This window comes from Pseudopipra pipra, chromosome W (assembly GCF_036250125.1).
Source record: "Pseudopipra pipra isolate bDixPip1 chromosome W, bDixPip1.hap1, whole genome shotgun sequence".
In the NCBI taxonomy this organism is placed as follows: domain Eukaryota; kingdom Metazoa; phylum Chordata; class Aves; order Passeriformes; family Pipridae; genus Pseudopipra; species Pseudopipra pipra.
The window spans coordinates 57,872,728-57,897,630 of record NC_087580.1 but is presented as its reverse complement, the minus strand read 5'-3'; the positions used below and the strand labels follow the sequence as shown (position 1 = coordinate 57,897,630).

Genomic DNA, 24,903 nt, shown 5'->3' with positions numbered 1-24,903 from the left:
GAGAAAATGGGACATCCAGGTGTGTGGCAACTCTGCCCAAGCTGCACCTGTAATACCAGGGCATCTGCATTTAAAACTACAAGCAGGTTAATGCTAGTGGGGCTTTCCACTACTGTGCTGCTACCCTGAAACAGAGAGGCAGAAATCTGTATACTCCATTAGAGAAGAGTAATGACCTGAATCCAAGGGTCCCAGAAAGAATTTTGCTATCTGTACAGCTTTTGTTGTTTCTCTAAAAAATAAGAATGATCCCACTGTAAAATGTCAGGAATCAGGATTTTACCCATCCAGCTTTTGCATGAGGATTGGGGACTGCCTTGAAGGCATCTCTTTGGGGCTGGATGTCCAAATCTTGGACAATTTCTGTGCAAGCCCACGCCTCCTAATGGAGCTCAGTTTGATTTGTTTGGTCAAAATACTTCTCCCAAATGGAGGAACAGGATTAGATGCTTTGCAGTCTAGCTTTCTCAAAAGCACAAGAGAAATTTTAGAAATGCAGCATGCATCTTGACTAGTATTCTAAAGGCACGAGGCTTTAATTAATATCACTGAGAAGTTCAGATCCCAACTTTAATTCCTTTTTGTTTGTAACTGGGAGCTCTGAGGAGTCAACAGATTTTGTGGCTTGAACTGTTTTTTCCCCCCCAGAGCTGGGTTGAATCTAAAGTACACCTTTGTAATTGCTGCTTTTCTCTCTTCTACTTAATATCTGCCAGAACCACCATCCAGTGGACACTACATGGGTTAGTGTTATTCATGCTGTATTATTTCCAGTCAGGCAGAAGTCTTCTCCTAGTTTCAGTGGTTAGCATTGTGAAAAAAATGTTGTACCCTTTTTCTGCTTTCTCTAAAGGTTCAGTTATGCATGAACTTACAATATAAATGGAAAATGCACATCTAGGATTATTTTCATTCTGGTCTTTGAGTGAAGTCCATGCTCCTTGTGATGCAGCAGAGCTGTGCACTGCACCGCTTCCTGCATGTGTGTGCATATACAAGAACACACCTTGCAAGAGTGGAGGAGACTTTTACCATGTTCCTGGTGCTTTTAGAGCTCTAATGTAAAGGCATGTACACAGCTGTCCCAGAAGATACGGGGTAGGAAGAAGTTTTTTAGGAAAAAGTTGTTTAAAATGAGGGTGGCAATATAAGGGTGAATTATTTCTGGCTTGGTGGGCCCATGATGCCTCAGGTCATCAGGGAAGAGGTGCAACCTACAGATGGGCTCGTGATCGAGGGGTGGACTTAACTGTGGACGCTATCTCCCAGGTTACCCATAATTGTGAAACATGCACTGCAATCAAGCAGGCCAAATGGGTAAAGCCTCTCTGGTATGGGGGAAATCAAAAGGTGCCTGCAGATGATAAGATCATTATCCTTGGTGATTTCAACGCCAGAGTAGGAAAGAACTTTGAAGCCTGAATAGGAATATTAGGCAAGCATGGTGTTGGAAACTGCTAGAATTCTGTGCGGCGCAACAGCTCACTGTCACTAATACTATCTTTCAGCAGAAAAATAGTCTGAAGACAACCTGGATGCACCCCAGATCTAAGCATTGGCACCTAATCGATTATGTCTTGGAGCGACAGAGAGATGTCCGCAATGTCCTCCATACCCGCGTGATGCCCAGCGCAGAATGCCAAACAGACCATCGGCTTGTGCGCTGTAAACTCAACTTCAATCTCACATTCAAACCCAAAAGGCGCAGTATCCCAAGGAGAAGACTCCAAGTTAACAATCTCCAATCAGCCACAATGAGAGACAGATTCCAGGCAAACCTTCAAACCAGGCTCGAAAAACTTTCCATAGATTCTACAGATGCCTCTCCTGAAACACTTTGGCACCGTATGAAAAACAGCATCCTGCAGTCCTCTGAAGAATCCTTAGGGTTCTCCTTCAAGAAGAACAAGGACTGGTTTGACGAAAACAATCAAGAGATCCAGGACTTGTTGAGGAAGAAGAGAACCGCCCACCAAGCACACCTTGCACTGCCATCCTGTCACACAATAAAAACAGCCTTCACAAACAAAGATTTAGGAAGGGCTCTACCCACGTTTGTTACAAGTGCGTTGGTGGTTATAAAGGTCAATATGAAATAGACATGTCCGGTTGCAAAAGACACAGCAGAAAGACTCCTTACTAGATATATTCTGAAAGGCACGATCCTTTCTGCGTTGTCTTTTCTTCTCAAGAGTGATCCTGCGTGCTTTCTCAAAAGTATCAGCAGCGTTATAGATAGTGTGTCTCCAGACCTCCTGTCTGGAGGCCACAGTAGACCAGTTATGTTGATCAGTATGGCCAAGGCTGTGATGTTGTTTCAGGGAGTCCTTGTATCTTCTCTTCGGGGCTCCTCTCTTGCAGCAGCCGGTGGCAAGTTCACCATAAAGCAAGATCTTAGGGAGGTGGTGATCTTTCATCCTTGAGACGTGCTCTGCCCAACGCAGCTGTGTTCTCAGCAACATGGCCTCAATACTCATGACTGCTGCTTGATCTATAACAAAGGTATTAGTCACATAATCTGACCAGTGGATGCTTAGGATTGTGTGGAGACAGCATTGATGGAAACACTCGAAGAGACTCAGGTGGTGGCGGTAGACGACCCATGATTCAGATCCGTATAAGAGAGTAGACAGCACTATGGCCCTGTAAACACTGATCTTTGTACTTTTCTTCAAGTGTTCATTTTGCCAAACTCTTTTATGAAGCTTTCTGAAGTCACTACATGCCTTTTCTAACCTGTTGTCTATCTCTCCGTCGATCTTACTGTCCAAGGAGATGAGGCTACCTAGGTAATTAAACTGCTGAACTGATTTGAGCTCTGATTCGCCAATGGTGATATGGGGGTGATGGAAGACTTCCTGAGGTGCTGGTTGATAGAGAACTTCAGTCTTCTTTAAGCTGACTTCCAGCCCAAAGAGCTCAGCAGCGTCTGCAAAGCAGGATGTTAAATGCTGCAGATCTGCTTCTGTGTGGGCGACAAGGGCGGTGTCATCAGCATAAAGCAGCTCCCGGACAAGATGGTTTAAGGTCTTGGTGTGGGCCTTCAGTCGCCTTAGGTTGAAAAGGCTTCCATCAGTGCGGTATCGAATGTAGATACCATCCTGATCATAGAGGTCTGCCGTGGCCGTTTGGAGCATCATGCTGAAAAAGACTGTGAATAGGGTTGGTGCAAGAACGCAGCCTTGTTTCACACCATTCTTTATTAGAAAGGGCTCAGAAAGTGCATTGCCATATCAGACTTGTCCCTGCTGATCCTCGTGGAGTGAGATGATCATTTTAAGGAACTTAGGGGGACAACCTAAACGTTCCAAAATCTGCCATAGACCTTTTCTGCTCACAGTATCGAAAGCCTTGGTGAGGTCAACAAAGGTTACATAGAGACCTTTGTTCTGTTCCCTACACTTCTCTTGCAGTTGTCTGAGAACAAATACCATGTCTGTGGTGCTCCTGTTGGCTCTGAAACCACATTGGCTTTCAGATAGAATTCCTTCTGCTATAGGGGGTATTAGTCTGTTCAAGAGTATTCTTGCCAGGATTTTGCCTGCAATGGAGAGCAGAGTAATACCACAGTAATTTGAGCTATCTGATTTAATTCCTTTCTTCTTATACAAAGTGATAATGACTGCATCTAAAAGGTCTGATGGTAGTTCACCTAGTTCCCAACAGCGCACCACAAACTCGTGAAATTTAGCATGGAGTGCAAGGCCCCCATATTTCCAGAGTTCAGGTGGAATTCCATCAACCCCAGCTGCCTTGCCGATTTTCACCTGCTGTATGGTCTTGAGGGTTTCTCCTAAAGTGGGAGCACTATTCAATTCGTACTTCACCGGTTGTTGTGTGATGGACTGAATTGCTGTGTCTTGGACTACATGGCTGGTAATGAAAAGAGCCTGTAAGTGTTCAGACCATCGATTCAGAATGCAGGTTTTATCTGTCAGAAGCGTTTGACCATCTGCGATAAGTAGAGGGCTTTGGACCTGGTATGTAGGCCCATATGCTGTTTTCAAGGCCTCATAGAATCCTCTGTGATCACCCGTATCTGCGCATAACTGTTTTTTTTAGCTAGATTGATCCACCACTTCTTCTGGATGTCACGGAGTTTCTGTTGGAGCTTGCTGCATGCAAGGCGAAAGGTTGCTCTTCTTACATGACAGGATGGCAGTGCAAGGTGTGCTTGGTGAGCAGATCTCTTCTTCCTCAACAATTCCTGGATGTTTTGACTGTTTTCATCAAACCAGTCCTTGTTCTTCTTGAAGGCGAACCCTAAGGATTCTTCAGAGGACTGCAGGATGCTGTTTTTCATATGGTGCCAAAGTGTTTCAGGAGAGGGATCTAGAGAGTCTATAGAATGATTTTCAAGCCTAGTTTGAAGATTTGCCTGGAATCTGTCTCTCATTGTGGCTGATTGGAGATTGTTAACTTGGAGTCTCCTCCTTGGGATACCACCTCGTTTAGGTTTGAATTTAAGATTGAAGTTAAGTTTACAGCGCACAAGTCGGTGATCTTTTTGACCTACAAAATTTCCATATAATCCAAAGACAATGGAGTTGAAGAGTTGCATGGAGGAATTTATTATAAAAGTATTCAGTCGTGCCTTTCCAATTAATGAAGATATTTTCTTTAGAACATAAACTCCTACTAATATAAAAACCAACAGATATAACAATCAGTGAGGTATATTTACAGAGCTTAATCTGGCCTACAGATAGTGTGAATTAAGAGCATGAAGTACATGATCCAAGAATGGTTTGGGTTGGGAGGGACCTTCAAGATCATCTCGTTCTAACTCCCCTGCCGTGGGCAGGGACACCTTCCACTAGACCAGATTGTTCTAAGCCCCATCCAACCTGGCCTTGAATATTTCCAGGGATGGGGCAACCACAGCTTCTTTGGGCAACCTGTTCCATTTCCTCACCACCCTGAGTGTATTCAAGTTAGTGCTGTGCAAGTATCTGGTTTAGAAAGGCAAAATACCAATAGTGAGTTTCCATGCCTGGATTTATCATAGTAAGGTTAAACTGAAGCCTCCCTTAATGCATCTTTGTTACCATCTCCCATTGGGAAATGGATTTTCCTGGTCTGTGGTTAGGTCTAAGCAAGTGGACTGCAAACAGCACTCTGATAGTTATTTTAGCACTATGTCATAAAAAACAGACTTGAAAATTAACCCCACAGCAGTTCAGAAAAATACCTGCGAATCAACTGGGATTAGCGAAAGAAAATTCAGACCTAGAAAGAAGGATAAATTGATGAGTCTTTCTTTTATTCATACACAACAAATTTAAGGAACTTTTTTTTGTGGTCATAGAACAGATTTTGCAATTGTTACACAGTTTGTAAATGGAATAAACCATCGTGACACCACTCTCAATGACTACCTCAGGCAGCAGCAAAATGAGTTATCAAGTACATGTGTCCCTTTTTAAGAATGAGCATGACATAATGATGTATTATTCATTGGATATTGCAGGGTGGTTCAATGTGGTTGCTTAGATGGATGTTGCCATTTGGAGCTGTTGGTTCATAATGCAAGTTTCCCTGCATATTGTACCTGACTTGGTCAAACTGGGACATGAAGTGCCATCACATTAAAGATGCTGGAATGAAGTAAAGTCACAACATGCACAAGTCCAAAAACAAGCAGCAGGTCTCTTCCTCCACCCATGGGCAGCCAATAAGGAAACATTTGTAATATCCTCCACATTTTCTGTCTAGACAAATAAAAGGAACGAAGAAGAGGAAACTACAAGTAGCTCAAAGTATATCCTCTAAAAACAGTGACAACTGGCATCCATCTTATACACCATTAGTGTGTAAGCATTTAGGAAAAGATGTTTAAAATTCTGATACCAATGAGTAATTACTGCCTTTTTTGTTTTGTTGTTAAATATTGGCCTTGTGTTACTATGTCAACAGAAAAAAATGGTAAACTTCCTCCGTCTCCCCTCACCTCCAAATCTGTTCTGGCCAGTGATATCTCCCCTTTCTCCATTAGAGAAAAATTTTGAAGTGTATTTAAGCTCAGTTGCCTTTAGAGAATTGACAGCTTCTTTTGGTCTTGCACATTCTTGAACTTCAGTCAAAAGAAATGGACAACAGTTCTAGATTTCTGTTCTCTCAGCTTTTTCTCCTATCCAATTTGGGAAGACAACCAATTTCTTAACAGGGGAGAAGTGGAAGGAAGGAGCAATAAGGGAAACAAAATGGACAGAGGAACAAGGGGAATGATATTCATCTCACTGCCAAACTGGTGCTGAAAGAAGAGGAAAAAACCCAGAGATGTTTGAGAGGAGAAATGGATACAGGCAATGAAAGGGGGAGAGGGGAATTACAGGAGGCCAGTGTGACACCTCTCACCATAAGTCACCATTTCCCAGGCTCTGAGTTTGTCATAGCCAGCAAAGAGAACCCCCAGAGTCCCAATATACAGTGTTCTTTACAAGGAGTCAGGATAGAAAACAATCAGTATCCCCACCTTTTGTCTGATATTTAGCAGCAGTGTTGAAGAATACATCATAGGCATTTAGGGTATGTCTAGGTAAAGAACGTCAATAGATGTCAGCTTACAGATTGTAGCTCACCTTAACCTTTTTCATACAGTCTAGACAGAGCACCACTAAAATCAGTTACCAGAATATCTACATCTAATGTTTGGATGAGTCAGTGTCATCACACATCTATTAACTTAAATAAGTAGCTATTCTCCCTCGCATCTACAACACATAACTATCAGATGTTTACACCAAGTCTAACTGAACATAGCAAGAAGTGCTTCTGGTTGCCAGTCCAAAGTGCCAATTTGTACCCAAGAAAAAATGTTTGTCACATCACTGTTGCGAAATGCAATCTGAAACTGGAAAAAACCCTGTACTGGGCTTGTCTAGACATCACACTAGTGCAATACTGCATATAGTCTTGTTCCATTAAAAAAAAAAATGATAAATTCTCCAATTTTTACCCACCCCACAAGTTAATAACACTGTCAGAATAGACATGAAAAATAACCACCACCTACCTGGCAAGTCTGATGAAAAACTGGATATTGGTGGATGATGAAATGGTACTGGGTAGTCTGTTAATGAAGGCAGAATAGCAGCAGCATCAGCTGTTGTAACACTAGGCACTCTGACAGTAGATAGCTGATACACAAGAACCCTGTTTCAAACAGCATGGGAAATTACAAACAACCTGACTGTTAGTTACAGAAGAGAAATTATGCACTGCTGTGCACTCTCATTCACAGGATCACTATGTTATAACACAGCTATAGCATGGCTACTCACTACACAGCATTCCACTCTAATTTCCTCTTTCATAACTGTCTTCATAATAACATGACCATATCTTGGTTCGCAACAGCAGCTGTGACATAAGAGCAAGTTAGCATTAAAAAAAAGTACAGTGCTGGAGTCATTTATAACAGTCTACTATTCAGAGACAGAAATGGGTATCTATTTGTGGAGCATCCTGGGAGGGATGTGCAGGTAGCCAGAGCCAGGAGGAGAGCAGTTGTTTCAATTTCTCCACATAACTGTTTCTCAGTGCCACCCTGTCATGCCAAGGGCATGACTGACCATTATGCAGCCCCTGAAACACAGATTACTGCCAATGCCTAAACCCTAACCTGACACAGTTTTAACTTCTTTTACTGATGTTGGCTATTAATAGAGACAATCTGACTGCGTCACTAAAAAAGAGGTTTTATTCTTCTGTCCTCCTCATCGAGTTGAAAGGAGTAGAAATCACCTGGAATGGCCTGCAATGTTTACATAAAAGCATTTTTATCCCACCTAGTGCAGGAATTTTTAGGCTACAGGGAAGGAGGCATGCATGGACATATTTAACATATTTTTACACACTTTTTTCCAACTTATCTCCACTATTAAAATTTTCTACCAACACACTGTCAATATTAATTATAAATCAATACATATTTCATAAAGGGAGTTAAGTAGTATTTTCTTTCTCATTTTTAACTTTGGTGACAGGTGTTCACCGCAGGTATCCTTCCACTGAAGTTAGCAGCTTCTTTTTGCACTCTTGCACAGTGCCCAAGGCCCTCCGATGGATTCCATCATTGTTTCTGAGGCCTCTTGCTGGGCAGCTGCCTCTGGTTTTCCAGGCTGAACACCTGTTTGGTTTCCCAGGTTGGAGAGCAGGAGAGCTTGATGAGCCTGAGCTCTGACAATAGTGGAGCTGGAAATGTGTTCCCAACTCCTCTTCCTTTCAATCAAGATATTTACGATGAAATTGCTGATGGAGATCCCATAGCAAGCACATCTTCTTCAACAAAGCTGTCTGGAAAAGATTGTGGAGAGGATGTGTACGATGACGTAGATTCTTCGGACTTCCCTCCACCGCTGGCTGATGCTACTTCATCGAAACTAGCATGCTTTGGAAAAAGGAAATCAGATGGAAAAGATGTATGAAAGCATCAGAAGATGGAAAGAGAAAAGAAAGAATTCTGGAAAAGGCGCCAGGATCCCTTACTTCAGTACAGTGAGGTGAGAAGTCGTGAATGATTGAAGAATAGTTAATAATAAGAAGAAAATTGTAATAATGGGGTTAAATATGTCCTCTGAGCAAAAAGATGTATATGAATTTATGAAACACCCGCTCAAAGAGCATGGGTCGCAGGTAGATGATCTGCCGCTGCAAAATTTGCTACTTTGGGCACAGAAAAATCAACCCGGTTTAACTCTTTCAAATGTTTTTAATGTATTGGAGTGGGATCATATAGGAATTAAGCTCTGGGATGCCACAACTCAAGGGGATAAACAGGCAGCTAGTATCTTGAAACCGTGGTGTTTAGTCTTTGAGACTCAAAAAGATAGAGATAAAAAAACGCCACTCCCAGAGCAAAAAGATATTGAAAAACCCACCGACTCACTCCAGGAGGCAGAGAAAGGGGGAACTAGCTCACAAGCTACGGAGCTGCTGTGCACGGAAAACCCCCGCCCCTGAGCGCCTTTTGCCATCGCAGCATCCCTGGGAGGGGGGCTCTCGGGAGGCACAGCCACTGCAGATGCGGGCCAGGTCCTGCCACATGCATCCACCCTTCCAACCATGCTGAATCCCAGGCGAGCAGACGCAATCGCTCTGGTGCCGCTCAGCTCCATTCCTCTCCCCGGGAAGCTGGAGGGACCCCCCCTCGCTGCCCCGCCAGCTCAAGAATTTCTAACTGCGCCACTCCAAGATGGTACTGGAGTTAAATATCAAACCCATGTGGGAGTTAAATATCAAACACATATTTACTCACAGCCTGAGCCCAAGCTAAGTTCAGCTCTACAGGAGTATGCAACCAGTTAAAACCCTTTTGCATCCCCACCTGCTGCCCAATTACTTCACAGCAGTGTTAAAGATAACACCACAGGAATTCAGGCACCAGCCACATGTATAAAATATCTCATAAACTCCAAGTCAGGTGGAAACACCCAGAATCCCATTCCCAGCTGCTCCACATTGCTCCCTCCAGCCCACCAGCCATGAGTGTTATACACTTGTGTCTTCCTTCCCAGACTGCTGCCTTGCTACTTTTGAATTCAGAAGCTTGGATTTTAGACCCTTCCTTCTCAAGCACCTTATACTTCAGCCTACATTGCTTCTGCCTATAAGAAGACACCCCACAGTTTTGCCAAAACTAGCATTTGGGCAACATTTTTTACAGGAGATAAGCTATTACCCAAAACCCTGTCTTGACTTGGGTTTGAAGAATGAAAACATGCCATATCCATACCTAAACAGCAAGGAAAATACATGGGTCACAGAGAGACAAGAAAACTCAGTCCTTCTACAATTATGGTTGCACATAGCCATCTCAAACAAACACAGGAGCGTGGAAGGAAGTCTTGGTGCCTTCTGAAACTTCATTAAGACATGTATTTGTAGCTATTTTTTCTTAGAAAATAAGAAACTGGGCCTCTTGCAGAGGGACTCCTCCACAATCCTCACAAAAAGCAACAGCTGTATTGCTGCTGAAAGTGGTTGAAAATGACCAACTATTTGCTCACCAAAAACCATACATTCCTGTGGGCTAGAGACACATTACACCTGCTCATTACTTCAAGAGCTGGCAAAACAGAAGTTGTTTGTTTGTATTACTATTATTTTAGTACAAGACATAAGCCACTACGCTGTCAGACATACACCTCATGCAACACTAATAAGCCATTACTAAAAGCTGATGCTTGGAATTGCCTCGTGGAGCAGTGAGTGCTGGTGAGCCTAACCAGTGTCCCTCACTTCCTGCAGGTCTCCTGTGCTTTATGGGCCAAGAGAAAGAATGTTATGGAAGCCACAAACAGCAGCTGCAGCCAAGGTGTGCAGGTTAAAACAGACAGAAGTTGGCACAACAGTAAAGAACTTGGTTAAGCCTGCCACTGAAGTCAGGCATGACAACAAAGATGGAGCAGTTGATAGAGTACTTGGGAAGTTGTTGGTTGTGCTAACCAAGTTGCAGGACTGACTGATAACCATGGTCAACAACAGTGTCCAAGACATTCCAGAGTTTAACAGAGATATGGAGGAAAATCTTGTTTTGATTCAAAACAGCAAAGTACCTCCCTTCCAAAACTGATGGGATGGATGAAACGCAACACAGCCTCATTTCCTGGACACCAGAGCAGATTAGATGAAGGGTATAACAGACACCGAGAAAAAAGCCTTTAAGATGACACTAACTTAACAAGAATGCATAAAGCTCCTCCACTTGGCATAATCTACTTTCTCAGGAGAATCCTGTCCATTAGCTTAATCAAATTCCTTTTCTATGGAGAAATGTCCCTGCAAACACAGCAACAGTAAGCACACATCTTTTGTGATATGCAAAATTATTTAATAGTGTTTTGCCTGTACAAAGGTACTGTATCAATACCACCTTCTGCAAGGAGAGGCCTAGAAATTCTTCTCTGGAAGTGTGGAGCTGGACCCTGAAGAGAGATTACAAATCCATTTCTCTACAGATCAGTTTATCTGAGACATTACAGAATAACAACTAACTTTAAAATTGACAAACCCTTTGTTTTGGCTTCCTTGTGTTTCAGACATAAATATGCACTTCCTTTTGGTAGGAGGATCTTCTTCATCAGAAGAGCTTTCTATTGTCAAGTCAATAACGTCAACTTTCTCCTCGTTTTCCTCATTGGCCACTGTCACAAAAGAGATTTTGCTAAAAAACACTGGAACCTAAAGAAGATAATAGAACATGACTGTTTTCTAAATGCTCTTGACATCAGCAGTTTCTATCTGCAACAGAACCAGGAACTCAAATCCTGGTTTAGATTATTTTTCTGACCACTACAGAGAATTCTAGGGCCCAGGAACTATTTTATGAGTATTCTGTGTGTGTCATGTTGAGAATATCAAAGCACAAGCTTTAGTCTTCACTTATCAGTTTAAGGACCTAAAACAAGAACAAGCTTTTGTTTGCTTAACTGCTATTATAAAGAGCGAGCAAAGACAAAGACCAAAAAATACACACTTTTAGAGACACAACCCTTTCTTTTTAGTTTATATGACAAGAAGGTCAGAAGTATTAAGCCCTGCACAAAACGAACACCAACATTCACACCCATTATACAAGCTACCACTAAGTCTCCAAGACTTTTTGTTGGTTTGCAACCAGTACCCAGATGTACATACTTTGTATTTTGGTGCACTGTGGAATTGAGACTTTCACAGCTTCTTTCTTTGGCCTCATGGGGCACCAGGAGCCATCCTCTTGGAATTTGATCTCATCTGCATCTAAACATTCATAAAGGATTTCCATAAAGAGCCTGAAAAATAAGGCTGAGTGGTTTCATTTTTGATTCCAAATGAAATTTTTATTCTAAGTGAAAAGGAGACACAGTGGAAAAGCTAATTATGATCCTCCCAAAAGGGAAAGAGGGGAAGGGAAAATGGAAAAAAAAAGGACAAAAAGGGACAAAAAACAAACAGGTATGCACAATCGAAAAACCCGGTAACCAGCAAAATAAAGAACTAGCAAAATCTTACCACTTCCCTTGAGAAAAGTAGGACAGTCAGACCCGGCCCGGCACTCTCCCTTCACGCGTGGCAGATCACAGCAGTCGCTGAAGGCCTCAGCTCCAGATAAGGTCGACGCAGGGACCTACTGTTCCCAAACCTCGCCAGAAGAGAAGAGAGAGAGGTCTCTGACAGGCTTATTTATACCTAAGTTTACGTAAAGGAATAGCATGGAATACTTCCTTGGTCACTTCTCTAGTTCCTTCCTGGTTACAAGCTGGTCTCCAGGAAGGCCTAGACTGAAACTATCACAACCTTCCACCCATTGCATGTACTCTCTCACTAGTTCCTCTTACCTGAAAGCCTGTAATTACAGCCTTTGCAGACATCGAAAATTAAAAGAGTATCCCAACCTACTCATATTCCACTCCAACATTACTGCAATTCATAGATTTCAATACAGAAGCAGAAATAATCATACTTTGAACCAAGTTTGACACTTTTTTATGAGTTAAAATTTAAATTTTAAAGTTAATAGCTTCAGAGATAGGGTCACATGAAAGGGAGACCTATCCTTAGATGTCAGACTTGGATTTCTTCAGAGGAAATATACTGAGGCTCAAGAGTTTGATGATGCTCTTAGGAGATAAACTTAGTGAGTTCTTTACATGATAAGAGAAATTAACAGTCTAATAGTTCCTCTCAACCTAAAGTATTTTGACAAAGCAAATAGTATGAAATGTCTAAACCTCAAGTCACAAAAGTAGCTATTGAGTACATAATGAAAAATGTTAAGTGATTGTGTAATCTGCAAACCCAGTCTCTTACCCATCTAATATTAGGCTCTCATAAGCTGCCTTTTTGTCACAGACAGGGCAGATCCAGGTAGGCTTATTTTCATTCATTTGAAGATAAAGAGCAGCATCAAAACATTGCAAGTGTGTGCAAGTAACAGCCTGGCATGGGATTGTCAGTCTCATTTTTCCCAGCTGCAGGAGATGCATTTAAAGAGCATCAGAACAGAAGACAGTGGAGTAGATCTGAATGGCTAACAACTCTCTCTTCTTACTAGAGAAGGTGCCCAGTGCTAAGGGTGCTGCAAGCAAATCCACACTATCAAAGCAGTTACAGTGCACTTAAAGGAACAATAAAGCCATCCTCAGAGTCTTCACTGAGTTTTCAGAAACATTTCATATGGACCTGCATCAGTGTTATTTCTGGGATTTTTTTACTGAAGTACTCACTTTTATAATTTTCTTTTAGCCATATATTTCAAGGGGGTTTTTGAGCTTCAGTTGCATGTTAGACTCAGAATGGCATAATACCCATTTTAATGTTTAACAGACCAGTCACAAACATAAGACCAGTTTCTACCTGGGAAGAGAAACCCCAAGGCAGTGTTGCCTTGTTACACAGTGATCAATTTTTTTTGTTTGTTACAGGAGCTTACAGTATAAGCAATACCACCAAGATGAGCAGATCTGAAGTTTTATTTCCCACTGTATCCTTTAATTATTCTGTCACTGCCCAATTAGTCTGAATGCCTCAATATATCAGATTACTCCTTCTAAAGACCTCACTATACACACCCGAGTAGCAACTTGATTATGAGTGCATTACATCTGAGGCATTCACAGTCCTAAACCATAGTTGGGTGAATACTGCTACAATCAGATGCTTGTAGATGCACCCTTCTCCCCACTATTTTATATTAATGAATCAGTATATAACGAAAGCCAGTGAAGTTTCTAAAGTGGGTCCTTTTAAGCCAGCCCAACTCTGCACTACAGATACAAATAGAAATCTGTATCTGGTAATTTCCAGATGTACTTACAGGACACATCAGAGATACCTGCAGACTGGTTGTGGCAATCTCACTATCAGGATCTGCAGTTAGTTTTTCTTTAACTACTAAAATAAGAAGTTATACACAGACATCATTATTTAAAACGCTAATCTTCATTCACCAGTATATGCCCTTTATTTCCAGCTATCTAAGAAAATTAAGCATCTGGGAAACTAGTTCATAGCAATATCAAACAACAATAGCTTCACTAATTATAAGCAACTTTCAAACACTGTGCATCACAACACTGCTTTTTGTGCAGCAGATGGACTAACAGCCACAATAGTCAGTAGAACAAACTCAACCCAACATGCGAAGAGATAAAATAATTATCAGTGAGTGAGGTATTTCGATGGAAGGGTATGGACAGATTGCTCCAGGATCAATATGATCAGGCAAATGTCGGATTTATTAGGAGAAAGACAGATTATATAGTGCTCATGACGCTCAGCTTCTTGTTCACACAACATTGGTTACATAAGGAAAACATGCTCTGCTGTCCACTGCTAATTGGACCACAACAGGTGGTCATAGGAGATGAGAAAACTTTATTCACCTGCCAAAAACTCCTCCTTGGCATCTTGGCACGAGGCCTGCAGCCATATTAGTGGCACAGCATTTTTTACTCTCTGCACCCAGCCATGCCAAGGTGAAACACACAGAAATGTAAAGAAAATTGTTTACACAATTTTCATCCTGTAACAGAGGTACAATCAGCATCACATGAAAGTGAAAAGAATTTAGGACTTCTACCTGCACCTCACAGCCCACCACAGTAAGTGGTGCTCCTGGTATACCCATAAAAATATTTCAGATGGTGTGCTCCCTACCAGCACAGGGACTCTCACTGAAAAAGTGTGTGATGCCTCAGCAACAGCAAAGGGAACCTTTGATACTCTGGGCACTGACTTTTTTCTCAAAATGCTGCAAATTCCTTAAGTATTACCAATTCCAATTTTAAAGAGCCACCAACCACCATCAAAAAGTACAGACAGGCAAATTAATTAGACTTAGTGCTCTGGAAAGATCAGGGTTTCTCATACCTTTCATTTTTAACCTCTGCAAAAAGCATAGCTGAAGTGAGCTGATGAATGAGAAACACAGACATGGAGTAATTCTACAAAAAGAGTGATCGAAGATTAATGTTGATTTCATACAGTACTTCCACTACGACAACAGATATTTACACTAGTTTTAGCACACAGCAAAAAAACCCACACGTGATTCTTTTTTGCTTAATAGTTATGAAAAGCATTAACAGATGACTGTGAAAGAGTCCAATACTCTGCCAGAATTCTCCTGCCAATCAAGTCCAATTGTCCTACTCCAGTTATAACTTAACTGAGAAAAATAATTCCACAACCAAGAGACAATCTAAGCTCTTTTCTTGGAAAGATGATTTACATAGTGGCACATCTCATACATATAGTCTTTAAGAACTTCTCACATTTGTCTAAATCCTTCCCTTTTTCCAATGTCAACCTGTTAGTAGGGAGCTCAGAGATAATCACACAACAGATGATGATGGTCTTTCAGGTGCAAACACAACACCTTCTAAAGGCACACAGCTGCACCAATTTCTTTGTACCTTTTCTTTAGCTTTCTCTGCACTTTTAAACCAATCCTTGTTATACCATGTCCGCTCCACTAAGGCTGGCCCCATTCCCTAGCATTTACTACTTTTCCCTAATTCACACCTCTTGCCAGCTTCTGTTGTTCAGCATTCACTCTCTCTTCAAGCCACTAATGAAGAGAAAATTCTGCAAGTCCTGCTACTGCAGAATAATAACGGTTTCCTATGTATAATGAACACAACCTGCAATCTCTTATTTCCACTACCTGCCAGCCACCTTCCTATGGCTCCTATACTGTCTGGGTCCTGTACAAGAATTTTAAACAAGAACACCTACTGCCCTGCTCCTCCTTAACCACCTATAGAAAAACAGCTCTTACCTAGATGAACAGATAAAGTGATCTAAATGCATGAGACACCACCAAGAAATGTGGGGTTTTGTTCGTTTTTTTCCTTAAAGAATGGCCATACACTGCCTACAGAAAGAATGTTACAGGCTCAAGACTGGCCACTGCTGAGGGGCTAATGCCTTCTTTGCTCAGCAACCCTCCACTATCAGTCAAGTCCATGCCAATAAGCCCTCACCATGTGAGCCTGCTGATACTCCACACTAGCCCCCAGGGTCTCGATTTGAGGATGAATAGTGATGGCTGCTACATGAGTTCTGGCACCAACATTAAACCAAAAAAGTTGTTCTACCTCTCAGGTAAAGGAGTAATGCTGGGACAACTTACAAGTCATTTGCTTCTGCGACAATATGTTTTGGCAGATACAGTGGAGGAAGAAAGAAGGGGTCAGGGGGAGAGGCCAAGACTACACACAGCACTGTAGTAATTTTAGGAATTCCGTGCTTTCCAATTGGGAGGAAACAGTCTAGCTCTTTCCCTCCACCTCTGTTTTAGGAAAAAAAGCACCTTTGCTGTCCCCACTGCCCTTCATTTATTTTCTTAATATTAGGTTTCTCTCCAATTTCTTTTTAAAATTTTATTAGTGTACAAAAGTTTATACTCGAGTCTCACTTGGAAACATGTGTGTCTATTCCAGATTTTGATTTTGAAGAAAAAAGATGTAAGCTACTTGGATAATTGAATCCAGAAGGATTTACTGTCCTGGTTCCGGTCAGGACAGGGTTAATTTTTGCAATACGGGGCACAGCTAGGACCCAGAGGTTATTCTATACCACCTCACATGATTGCCAAGGGGGAAAGGGAGTCTCTTCTGAGGAGAAGGTGTTCCTTCTGGTTGATTAGCATGGCAGAGGGAGCCATCCAGTATTGTCTATTGTCAGGGGCATTTCTGTGTGAATTTTTCCTTTTTTTGTACCCTCTGCAATTAGTATTGTTGCTGTTACTGTTAGTTTTCTTATCTTACTGCTGTTTCCAGTCAATTGTTCTTATCTTTACCTTTTGTGCCTCCAATTCTCCTCTCCAGCCTGCCTCAGGGCAGGGGGGGAGAGGAAAGCAGGGGAGTCAGTGAGCAGCCTGTGGTTTGGAAAGTCTCAGGGAGAGCACTAAACTGGGGAGTACCACTGCTAAACCAGGACAGCCTTATTGGGTGCCCAACGTGAGGCTCAAAGTGTTAAGATAACAACAGATCTGCCCAGAGCGGGTTAGAAACAAATTTGATCCAATCATTTGTTTTATTAGACACAGAGCCACTGGTCACAATGTTGCTTGGTCTGTTCATGTGGATGTGGTACCAAACCCTGTATATATTCCCATATGTGATCCTTGTGATGTTCTTTTTCAGAGCAGGGAGAGGGATCAGGATTGCTTTGTTGCTGTACTGTGTGATATGAGTTTATGACATCAAGGGCAATCAGGGTCATTTGGGATGTGTATTCAGTGTTGGTCTCCTACCCTTACCTTGGGTGTTACCTTTGGGAGTCCATTCATAATTGTACCCAGTCGGTGAGAAGAATGGGGGAGGATGATTTTCCCCAGCTTTTCAACTCCTTTTCCTCCTTCAGACCTGTTACAACAGCTTTTGAGAATTTTGAATTTCCCTTGGATGTTAAGGAAAGAATGTTCTTGTTGCTAAGTCTGCCAGGTCTCCTCAGTGCAGTCTACCCCATATTTAAAGTCAAGAAAGAGATTTCTAGGGAGAGAACTTACTTACTGCCTATGCAGTAAGTTCACAAACTGGCAGGCGTCCCCGCCAAAAGGAAATGTTGTCCTTGGTGTGAAGTTAGCTCCCCCCAAGAAAGCACTATCTGCTTTTTATACAATTAATTGAGTGGCCACAACCTCCCAGGTGTGGCCAGCACCGCACAGCCTGAGGCCCTCAGTCCCACCTCCCGGTTATGTAAGTGCATCTCTTCTGTGCACACGTGGCTTTCCCTGCGCCTGCGTACTGTACTCAGGGGGGTCTTTTCCAAATGAGTCTGGGGGTGTCCTTCATCATCCTCCTCCTCAATCTCTCCTTCAAGCGACCTTGGAGGACAATTAGCCAATCACAGAACACCAATTAAAACAGTTTATACAAGAAGCTCTCTCTCCAAGGACAAGGTACCCGTTTATCAGTGCTTGTTTTCCCATAACTTGGCAGGGAAAGAGCAAAACTTTCACAGGTGGCAGGGCCAAACACAGACCAAAAGTATCAGCATAAATTCACCCTGGTACATTCCACCGCGTGGTCTGTGGTTGGACCATGACACAGGTGAGTGACTCATCTCCAAAAATGTGTAACAGCAAAAGTACAGACAATACTATCTTGGTAATCATGTCCATTCCCAGGAGGGAGATCCAAGTGGGTTCCAGAGATCAGCTACTCGGAGTCAACAGTTCTTAGGATAATCGTTCCCTGGTTGGCAGACCTAGTTTCTCAAGTTGGGGCAGACGAACAGGTGTGTCCACTCGTATGGGCCCCGACAATGCGATGAAACTCAGGGTTTCCTGCAAAATGTAGGTTTAGACTATTAGGCAATTTTATACTTCAGATTCATCTTTTATAGTATGAAGTGGTTGACTGCCAGCCATAATTTCTTATGGGTCATCACAGGCAATGTATGTCTGGAGTTTGATTGAACACCAGACAACATCCTGCTCTAACCAATTGCTCCCACAGAAAGTTTACACTCTCTGTAAAGATTCCAGGCCTCATCAGGGCAAGCCATCCTGCCACAGTTTGCCCCTGACTGCAGTCAATCCCCTCTACCTCATGGAGTAATAGTGCAGGTATCTCTTGCCTCCATGCTATAAAAGAAACCATTTCTGCAGTTAACTAGAATGTTACCAGTTCATCACAAGAAAATTGCAGGCATGATGCGAGCCAGAGCCCATAGGGAGGTCCACAAACATCAGTCCTTCATTTGCAGTCTTGCCAACCAGCTTTTCGACATAAGACTTTTCTTCTGGGAGGCCCAACTCCTCACACACGGTTATTTCACGATCACATATGTTCTTGTGTAGACTCGTAAGCCAAAAGGTTTCTGTCATTTGTTGATTCCAAATAATTCTTGCCACCTGCTGTAACACTACTGGGACAAAACACATACAAAAATGAGCACTGCAAAACAATCAATGTCTGATTTAGAATTCCCGAACCACACCGTTCTGCCTAATCTTCACAAACATCACTGGTGTGACATGAACAGCACAGAAACGGATCGTTCTATACAGTGATGACCATTAGGCCTCAGGATGTCACAAGTTCTATAGTTTTCCATTGTCTTCTTTCCCCCCTTAGTGACACGTCTGCCCCATCCCAGGAGGCAAAACCAAACACAATTGCAGACACTCTGCACACAGCAATCACATATGACCTTCACATCCTGAAGCCAGGGCTTAGCTCTAGCCTTTACCCTTAACACTGCTGCCAGAACAACTTGACAGCACATAATTCAGGAACAGTATTCCAATTCTGATTGTTGCTTACCAGTAATACAAAACAAAGCATAACCAAGCTATTTTGTCATTCAAGATCCACGGCCCGCACTGAATAGGCTAATGCAGGAGTAGTCATGGCTGTGGTAGCTGTATCCTCCCAGCCCCTGGCCAGGCTCACTGAGAACTACAAATGATAAACAAGGATCACCTGAAAGGCATTGTTCATTACACGAACCACAACATCAGGTGTGGACAATAAGACACACAACAGACAGGTACACGATAACTGAGTCATTACACCAGTTAGTAAAAATTAGACACAAATGAATCATATTTAGGATATGATTTCTTCCATGTGATAGTCAGGCTGGTCTTGTGCTGCTCAGCATTCACTGATCTCTGTCCAGAATTCTTGCCGCCCATGATAAGCTGTCATCAAACATACTGGAAGCCAGCAGGGTCCTGTGGGAGACAAAACACAAACAACCCCCCCTTCCCATACTAACAACTTAATATCTACTTGAGGTGTCTGTTTGTGATCCCAGCTCACACGTGCCCACCGCGTGAACTAAATGGCCACCGTGTGAACCAAAAATTACCATCGCATGAACCTAAATTAACATGGCTTCCAAACTTTCAGGAACCTAAACCCACAGTGACTTTGAGGTTGGCAGCTGCTGTCTCACTGCCCCCACCAGGGCCATAAAACCCCATATCCACTAGCACCCTCAGGGTACAGAGTATCACTGGTTCCACGCAGGTTAATTCAGAAGAGTCACAGCATAACATACCGAAGAGTCACAGTAACTAATTTTCACAACCATCATGAAAACAAAGCTCCTTGACTGCATCCCAAGCAGTGCTTCAGCTAATTCTCTAATTGACTTTTCCATACAAAGCTGGCTCCTAAAAATCCAACCTTTCTGGAAGGCACAATTGGGGCTGCTCTGCACCCTCAGGGGAGAAACCAGCTCCTGGGGGCTGTTGGATTCCATGAATTAGATGCCATTAGCCATGCCAACTTGACAAACATAACCACAAATCCCCTAAACAGGGCTTTCAACACAATCAGATCCCAAACATAGGCACAAAATTAATCAATTCAAAGTTCCAACCCTTTTTCCCTCCTCGTCAAATTCAATATTATTCTTAACCTTCTTCTCTAAATCTGACTATAACATGTGTGCGAAGGCATCCTGGGTCCCGGCTTCAAACACAGACAGGCGCGTCCCCAGAGAACTTCCACCTCCCTGGGCCCCAGCTCCAAACACAGACTGGCGCGTCCCCAGAGAACTTCCACTTCCCTGGGTCCCAGTTTTTCGGCAAGCCCCCACCCTGGTACACATACTGATGCCTAAAATGGAAGAAAAGAACTTTCTAGACAATATTAGTATAGATAAAGTAGAGAGCAGTTCTTTAATTAAAGCACTTAAGGTACACTAAATACATAAGTGCACAATATAGCATAGGATTCCTACAATTTTATAACACTAATTAATTACCATATTGTGCTGGTTTAAGATTTAACCAGCAGGCGAAATGAACTCAACTCAAAGGAGAGATTATAAGTCAGAATAATAATTTATTAAAATAATACAGTAAGTACAATCATACAAACAAACAATTGGTCTTAACCCACAAAACCCAAATGTATAACCCAGCACCATATGGCATGAACAAAGTGGTGTTCCTTGGGCCCCCCCTTGAGTCCAAAGTAGAGGGAGAGGGGAAAAACCTGCTGGTGGGAGAGCTGTTGCAGTCTGGTTGAGAGTGATGAGCTGCAGTCTTCCTCTGGATCCCACGAGTGGTAGAAAAGTTCTGAAACTCCAGGTTTATATATTCTCCAGTTCAGGCAGGAATGGTCAATCCTTCCCTCAGAGCGGGGAATTCCATAAAAGGAATGGTCAATCCTTCCCTCAGAGTGGGGAATTCCATAAAAGGGTATGAGGATGCTCAGAGCGGGGAATTCCATAAAAGGGTATGAGGACAGGAACATCCCCCCCCACAGGCAGGCCCCCCCCCCCGACAACAGTTTCTGGGAAATGGCATGGAGGGCCATAGAATACACAGTTTTGGGCTATACCTATCCAGTGATGAATCGGTCCCAGTTGTTCTAACTAGGACACATATCTAATGGATACATCCAACCTGAAAATTGTCTGCCCCCAGAACCTTCCTCAGGTCTGCCCCTTGGCACGCCTCCCCGGAATTGAGTTGGAGGTCTCAAGACCCCATTCTTCTTCACCATCATCATCTTCAGTGTCACATGCCTTCTTTGGGGCTTCTCCAAGGTCTCTGGGCCATCTAGGTTTCTTTGACTACAGTGATATCTTCTAGGTACATGTCCCAAACAAGATGTACTCACTAAAATCTTTTCCTTGAAAAGAACATTAAACAAAACTTGAAGAATTTCAGGAATTTGATACAGAGCATGAGAAAGGGAGTTTAGTAACTGTCAACTGCTATACTAAAATGTTAGAAACTATACAGCTGTATTAAAAATCTATATGCTACAAACCTTAAGAATCCTAAGACATCAAAACAATTCAACATTACAGACTGTTCTCACCCAAAATTAAATCCCCTTGAGGTACACATCATGTTTCCCTGTCCCTCTGCATTACCCACCACCAAGTGCACCCAGGTCCTTGAGCAAAGACAGTCCCACGGATGGGTTTGCTTTTGCTTGAGACAGCACTAATCCAAACTGTCTTCCCTAACACATTCCTCATATGCACCGTGGGGACTTTATCACCTTCTACCCCTTCTATGATACGTAGAGGTTCCCATTGGGCAGGACCAGCTTGATTGATAGAGCCTCTAGTGTGGGCAGGCTACCAGGCATGTCTGCCTTGACTGACAGCCCAGCTGCATGGCCTTCAGTGATGCCATGTGCTTTCAGCAGGCTTTATGTGCAGGACTTACCATGTACTTGTAGATCTAGGCCCAGCCTTTCCCCACATGCACACGCACACTCACAGTGAGTTGGTTCTGTCCCATATCAAAAATTCAGTGAAATTCGAATCCAGTATCTCACAAGGACCCCACTTAAAATCATTCTTCTTCCATGTCACATGATAGAGAGGGTTTATAATCTGACTGTAATCTGGAATATACATCCTCCAAAAACCCACAGCATATCGGAAAGCCTGGGTTTCTTTCTTGCTGGTTGGTGGGGACATGGCTGCTATTTTGTTGACCATGTCCATTGAAATCTGACAATGTCCATCTTGCCATTTTACTCCTAAAAACTGAATTTCCTGGGCAAGTCCCTTGACCTTACTTTGCTTGACAGCAAAACCAGCCTTAAGGAGGACTTGGATTATCTTCTCCCCTTTCTTGAAAACTTCCTTTGCTGTGTTGCCCTACACGATGATGTCATCAATGTACTGCAAGTGTTCTGGAGCCTCACCCTTTTCCATGTCAAATAATGGGTCTATGTTTCCACCCCTGGGGCAGTCAGTTCCGGGTGTACTGGACACCCCTCCTGGTGTAAGCAAACTGTGGCCTGCACTCTACTTCCAAAGGAATAGAGAAAAACGCATTTGCAATGTCAATGGACTTACGCACTGGCCATATAGGACTAATAAAAGGTGAGTGAGTATTGCTGACCACTCCCTGGCTCTCCAGTTCATGAATCATCTCATGAGTTGGCGTCACGCAGTCTTGGTTGGTGCGGTATTGTTGACAGTGCACTGTTGTGGTAGCAATTGGTACCTGTTGTTCTTCAACCCTCAGCAGTCCCACAGCAGAAGGGTCCTCTGAGAGACAAGGCAAGGTATTCAGCTGTCTAATTTTCTCTGTCTCCACAGCAGCTATTCCAAAAGCCCAATGATGTCCTTTTGGGTCTTTGAAATACCTCAGGAGAGGGTAATTTATGCCAAGGATGCACAGGGCCTCTGGGCCAGTCACAGTGGGGTGTTTTTGCCATGTGTTCCCAGTCATGCTCACTTTGGCTTCCAATACAGTCAACTGTTGGGATCCCCCTGTTACCCCAGAAATAGAGATGGATTCTGCCTCTACATATCTTGATGACATCAGAGTACAAGTGTCAACTTGTACTCTTGTGGGTCTGATTTTCCAGGCCATTGGATCCACACAGTCCAGTAGATCTGATTGTCCCTTTCCTTCACCTGGCTGGAGGCAGGGCCCCTCTAGTTCTGGCCATAGTACTCATTGCTCACTTCTTGTAAATATGAACTGGAGGTCCCTTTAAGAGGATGGGAAGTAACATCATCCATTCTATGAGTACATGTTCACTGGAAACTGGAGCGGCATTTATCCTTGAAGAATTTCCTGTGGTGGTCGTTCTTCCTCTCAACTGATGTACCCATGCTGCTAGGGCAGAGGTGGGTTTTCCTTGCCACTTCCTCATGTCCTCTCTGTGGTCATGCAGGTAAAACTACAGGTTACCTTGTGTTGTGTACCCTCTCTCGAGCAGGGGAGCGCTTGCTCCCAATAGCAGAGACTCTGGTCTGTACCGGCGGGGCATGGGACATTTCCTCTCTAACTTGCTCGAGTTTTTCACATCTGTCCACACACAGCCTTGGACAGTCTTTCCACATCCAAGGTGCAGGTCGATAAGGAGGAAAAAGGTGATCTTCATATTGACGGAGTCGGGTAGTCACCTGAAGCACTCTTTGTCTTCCTTCTTTCATTGACATCAATGCCAATGAGTTGGCGTACGGCAATGGCACGCTCCCTACAAATGTCTGCCACATGTATTGTGTACACTGGACCTCATCTGGATCTACAGGGACTGCTCATTATTTGAATCCCTATAGATTACCTACAGCAAAGCTAAATCTCTCAGGTACCGGATACCTTTCTCTATTGCGTTCCACCTGCTTGGGCACACTACTAGATTATCCTTGAGAGAATACCTTTCCCTCACGATTGACATTAGTTGCCTCCAGAGGCTGAGAGATTCTTTCCTCTTCCCAATCCCCTTGTCATTGCCCGCATCCTGGGACGGGGGGATCGCAGTTGCTTTGCTTCACTACCATCTAGTTTCATATTGTGGGCAGCAATATCCCAGCATTGGAACAACCAGGTCACCAGGAGCTCACTTGACTGGTGGCTGAAATCTTTTCACATATCTCACAGCTCACCTGGGGATGGGGATCGGGTGATTATCTCTGGCCCTTGCCTCTTCCTCCTGTTATGAGGTCCCTCCTTCCTCCTCATCCCTTACTAGGCAAAGTGATTTTGTCTTGAATTTCTTCTTCTGTATAGGGGCAACTGCTACTGACATGAGTTGTTCCTCTGGTTCAGCTGCAGTTTGAGTAGCCACAGTGCCTGTTGGTCTCCTTTCCTCCTCCCCCTGAGTGTGCTGTCTAGTAATGAGCAGTGTCTGATAAATAGTATCCAGGGCCCAGCACACTGCAATAAGTTGCTCCTCTCTGGAGTTGCCATAACATTTTTCTTTTAAATATTCTGTCACTTTATCAGGGTCCTGTAGTTGTTCAGGGGTGAACTTCCAAAATATTGGAGCAGAGAATTTACCTATTAACTGGCCCATTTTCCCCCCATGTTCCATGCCACTCATGACTATTCCCCCTTGTTGCAGATCTCTGAAAGATAGGCATAGCATAGGCATGCTAGGTCGGTAAGATAACTTTATGGGCAACAGCTGGGTAACTGGGGAGGTCGTGCTGGGGGCTTATTTCTCTCCTCCTTCCTCCCTTTTGGGT

The 24,903-nt window shown here is 43.2% G+C and overlaps 1 pseudogene; it reads right to left on the bottom strand.

The window, feature by feature from the left end:
- Window positions 1-24,903, bottom strand: part of LOC135404749 (E3 SUMO-protein ligase PIAS2-like) — a 66,972-nt pseudogene that overhangs the window by 14,370 nt on the left and 27,699 nt on the right.